We start from the raw sequence: 5,166 nt of genomic DNA on the forward strand, positions 1-5,166 counted from the left end.
GCCCCTGGGTTTGAAGATGGGGCTTGACTTGGGTCGCGTGAGTCGGTGGGTAAGAACCGCAGGACAATGGCACAGACCTGCCTAGGGAGGGTCATGGAAGCTCCTTCGCTGGAGGGTTTTAAAAGGAGGCTGGAGCCACCTGTCAGGGATGCTTCAGACACAACAAATCCTGTATCTCGGCAGGGGGTTGGATTAGATGACCCTTGCGGTCCCTCCTAACCCTGCGGCTCTCTGATGAGAAGCCCCCTGCACTTCTGAGCCCGGGCCCTTGTCTCCCCTCCCCTCTGCTATGAGGCCCAGAGGTTTGCAGCCGAATTGGCAGCAGGATGGTTCCTCATGATTTATCTGACATCCCAGCTGTTTCTCTTCAGCGGAGAAATCAGGGCGAGGAGCCAGGCCTGCTCTTTGCTGCAATCGCCTTTCTGGGATGCCGTCCGGGGGCATATCCGGAAGTCCAGACACAGACATGTCAATTCTCAAGCCAGACGGGACCGTTGTGATCACCTCGCCCGAGCTCCCGTGCTTGGTGCCCACAGGTGGCCAGGGCTCTGGGGTCAGAATCCCCCCGGCTGGCCCGTTCTGCCGCACCTCAGTGACGCCAGCCCCCTGCTCCCCTCTACTTCCAGGGACCTGCCCCCGCCGCCCATTTCCCCAGAGTGGAAACGGAGGCATCGCAGACCGTCCCAGCTGCTGGAGGCCAATGGGAGGGAGAGCAGCGTGGGAGACCGCTGGCAACCGCGGGGGGCACCAGAGAGATTTCCTGCCCCTGCAGCAGTTTGGTGGCAGATGGGGAAGTGGTGGGGGGGAAGAGGAGTACATGGGGGGGAGCTATAGAAACATCCCCCGCCCCCGAGCGCAGTGGCTTTATCGTTTGCCCTTCAGTCGCTCCTTCACTTGTGCCCCATCCTGCAAAAGTCCACAGCCTCACCCCCCACCCCACCTCCACCCCTGGCTGACACATCCCTGCCCGGGCTCGTGGTCAGTCTCTGCAGCACCTGGAGTGACGGGGGCCCTGATCTCAGTCACGGGGGGTCTGTGCAGGATCGACCACAGAAGCACAAGGGGCTGGTTCCCTTGTCTGCCTAGGGGAAAGATCTTTGCCTAAGCAAGTGTCTCACCTATATTCACTTCCAGAGCCTTCAATGCCCCCACCCTTGGTTGAAGGACCCATCTTTCTCAGCGTGCAAGGGCTCTGTTCCCTTCTCTGTGAGTGTAGTGATGGATGCCAAAGGTGGCTTCTCTCCTGGCTTATATCTCCCAAAGTTCAACGAGCTTGTTTCAAGAGGCAGGACAGCCTCTGGCTTTTCTTCCTTCCTGGGGGGCTTTCCTTCCCCCTGTGTGTAAATGGGGCTTCCATTGTTTTGATTCTACAGGCTTAATTTACATAGGAGACAGGTACGTAGGAGTCCCGTCTGTCCCCCCGCCCCCAGTCCTATCTGGGCGGGAAACTTTCTCCCAGTTTAGCCACAGACTTTAAAGCATAATATCATTAAGTATCCATATTTCCTCATATAGTGTTTAGACAGACATTTCACAATGATATTACGCACCAGGAGGTCATTAGCTTTCAGAAAAGACCTCATGCCGCACCCTTTTCTAATGCAGCAAGATTGTACCCAATCAGTTAATTCAGTTGGTTATCACACAAGGTTCAGACCAATAAACCTTTGAAATGGATCCTTCGGAAAAGTAAAACTCAGATGGAGCTTCTCTCTCCTGCTGGGTGTAGACACCAGGCTGTCTTCTCCCCACTTGTCAGTGTGAGGTTTGCCTCCACCCTTGTTAGCTTGATAGGTCTGTACGCTGCTTCTGTGTAAACTGAGGTAAACACACAGTCCTTCCCCTTAGGATCAATCTGTTTAACAGCTCCGCCGAATACACCTGGTATAAACATACTTTAGGTACCATCCAGCATATCTCCATAATTCTTAGCGCCCATCGCATACATACATCACACAAGGATATGAACGATTACATAGTTATTAGTTTTCAAATGATATCTCATAAGGGGTATTTTGCACAAAGATTGTTACCACAGTGTGTAGGGTGTGAATACCCAGGCCTAGTGCCGCAGGTGAGATGGTCTATGTGCACAAAGGGAGAGGAAGTGCTGGTGTGGGATGGGGACCCAATCTAAGAGGGGTCACAGGGTCAGCCACAGAAGTATAGTGAGGAGAAGGACCCTGGGGATTATGGCAGAGGAATGGGCACTGTTTGAAGGGAAGTTCACTACCGTGAAAGTCACACCAGACACGTTCTTTTGTATCCACTCATTGTGGGCATTCGGGCGGTTGTAAACCCCAGGGTAACCGTCAGCAACACTGGTTACCCCATTCACTGTCATCCTCAGTAACCAGCTCACAATCCCACCAAGGTACCAGGTCCCATTCTGTTTGCACACCAGGGGTCCCCCAAAGTCACCCTAGAGACAGGGAAAGAAATAGGATTTGAGGGTGGGGTCCAGCCTCCTTCATCCGCAAGATCAGTGGTGGATTCTCCATCTCTTGATGGTTTCACATCCCCGCTGGCTACCTTTCTGGGAGATGCTTTACCCAGACACAAACCTTGGGGCTCAGTGAAGGGGTAACTGGGTGCAGTTGTGGGCTGGGTTATACAGTAGGCCCGACTGAATGGGCTGATGGACCCTGCTGACTTTATACTCTATGGCGCATCCTCAAGCCACAAGGTGCCCTGTCTAACTCTGGGGAATGAACTCAGGGTTCAGCCCCTCCATCCATGCCCACTGTTTGGTGGATCCCCCCGAAACACAACACCAAGTCAACAGGGACAAGGGGCCAGGAGCAAAGAGGGCCCTTATCTCATTGGGGATCTGTGCTGCACCGGGCACAAAGGGAGGTCTCCAGATCTGTCAGAGAATCTCACCGGAGCAAAGCCTTTATAGCCTTCCATGTACCCGGCACACAACATGTCCTCTTTGATGGGGCTGTAATCCGCAGGCTTTTTTAATGCTTCACGGAAGCGACTGTTGCAGACCTTGGAGTCTACGGTGAGCACCTCCAGCTCCTACAGATAGGGAAGAACTTACTGGAACGAAAGGCCCGAGGGCTGGGTAACTCATGGGGCATGAGTGGAAGTCACATAAAAAGCTGTCACGTTAAAGCTCTATACAAAGTTCCCAGCTCTGGCAGGGGAGCAGCGTCCAGTGTGTTATAACACGGCAGCTCGGAGCCAGGACTCCTGGGTTCTATCCCCGCCTTTGGAAGGGGAGGGGGGTCTAATGCAGGGGTTCTCAACGTTTTTCTTTCGGAGCCCCCTCCACAGCTCAGTTGTGCCAAGGCCAGCTTTAGAGGGTAGCAAGCAGGGCAACTGCCTGGGGCCCCACGCCCAGGGGCACTGGGAAGCTAATTTGCTCAGGCTTTGGCTTCAGCCCCTGGTGATGCAGGGTGTTGCTCTGTTCAGTTTTGCTCCTCTCAGTTTTACAGGCCCAAACCGATTTAGGAGCCTAAGTCTTCTTATAGACACTGGGGCCAGATTGTCAAAGGGATGTGGGCACCTATGGAAACAGGAAGGTGTCCAGTGGGGTTTTGAAAAGCTCCAAGGCACCTACAGCAACTGGCACGTTGGATCCTAAGTCCAACAGAGCGTCTATGGGAGTTAGGCACCTAACCTGCACAGCTACGTTGGAATATGCCATTCGGAGCCCACCTTCACCATTAGGTGCCTAAATCCCTTTGGCACTCAAGGCCTGTAGGCTGCATTTGAAAATGTTGAGCCTTGTCTACACACAGTTTGCCCTGGTTTGGTTCAATGGGTTTAAATCTCTGAGCAGATGCTGCTCAGTTCCAGGTCAGGGCTACACATATGGCCATGAGGATACCACTAGGTGTGTGATTTGACAATGTTGGGTACCAGCTGATGGGCCGCCTCTGACACTGCTACCTCTTGGTCTAGAGCCGGCAACGGTAAATATACAGATGCCAACTGCACCAATAGGAGTGGTTTGAAACCCAGATTAGGTCACATGAATGCATACACACATACACGCACCCCCCCACCCCCGCCCCATCTTTGAACATCCTTTCCTTGTGCCCGTAATTGAATCCCCCATGTGACCTGCAGCTACTAGATGGCAACATCGCTCACCCGCACACCAGACTGAAGCCAAACCCTCTTTGTGTAAACCCAGGGAATGGCTCGTTTTAGTTTAGCTGAAACCTGCTCTGAAATGAGTTAAGGCAACATGGGCTGACACAGGTTTAAAGTAAAATAAGAGCATCCATACGGCCTGAGGTACTGCAGTAACTAGATTGCATCTGAACATCACACCTAAAAAGGAGGCATAACTGTGTAAACTACAGAGCTGCAGTTACACCAGTGTCTAACCATATAACGGAGCCTGCACAAATGCAAATGATTATAACCAGGCTTGTCAGAATCGAAATCTTATTTTTTTAAATAATTTTGATAGATGATACCGATGCTGAGTTTTGAGATTTTTGATTCAATTTTTATCGATTTAAATTTTCACAGCTGTGCAAAATTCTGGGTTTTCAGCTAAGTTCTGTAGTTTCATGTACATTGGCCAAACCGGACAGTCTCTACGCAAAAGAATAAATGGACACAAATCAGACATCAAGAATTGTAACATTCAAAAACCAGTCGGAGAACACTTCAATCTCCCTGGACACTCAATAACTGACTTAACAGTGGCAATTCTTCAACAAAAAACCTTCAAAAACAGACTTCAATGAGAAACTGCAGAACTGGAATTAATTTGCAAACTGGACACCATCAAATTAGGCCCGAAAAAACACTTGAGTGGCTGGGTCGCTACAAAAAGTAATTTTCCCTCTGTTGATACTCACCCCTTCTTGTCAACTGTTGGGAATGGGCCACATCCACCCTGATTGAATTGGCCTCGTTAGCACTGACCCCCGCACTTGGTAAGGCAACTCCCATCTTTTCATGTGCTTAGTATTTATACCTGCTGTGACAGGGTCAGGCCAGACGGCTACAGGAGCGTGTTTTGTTTTTTTTTAACCAGGGGACAGCACGAATGCAGTCCCCCACTACCACAAATTACGCAGTCAAGTTTCCCGCATTTGGGGAAATCGCAGGGGTCAGCACACCCGCAGTGCAATGGATGAGCCTCGCCCTGGGAGAACCACCTTTGTGACCATGGTATCTCCCCTGCCAGGTAAGTGT

General features: G+C 51.4%; 1 non-coding gene across 1 annotated transcript; it reads right to left on the reverse strand.

Moving 5' to 3' along the window:
* Window positions 1–5,002: 5,002 nt before the first annotated feature.
* LOC144267194 (U1 spliceosomal RNA) lies at window positions 5,003–5,166 on the reverse strand. The gene has a single exon (XR_013346564.1). It is a non-coding gene; the product is annotated as a U1 spliceosomal RNA (small nuclear RNA).

The sequence above is a fragment of the Eretmochelys imbricata genome, chromosome 6 (assembly GCF_965152235.1).
Source record: "Eretmochelys imbricata isolate rEreImb1 chromosome 6, rEreImb1.hap1, whole genome shotgun sequence".
NCBI classification, from domain to species: Eukaryota; Metazoa; Chordata; order Testudines; family Cheloniidae; genus Eretmochelys; species Eretmochelys imbricata.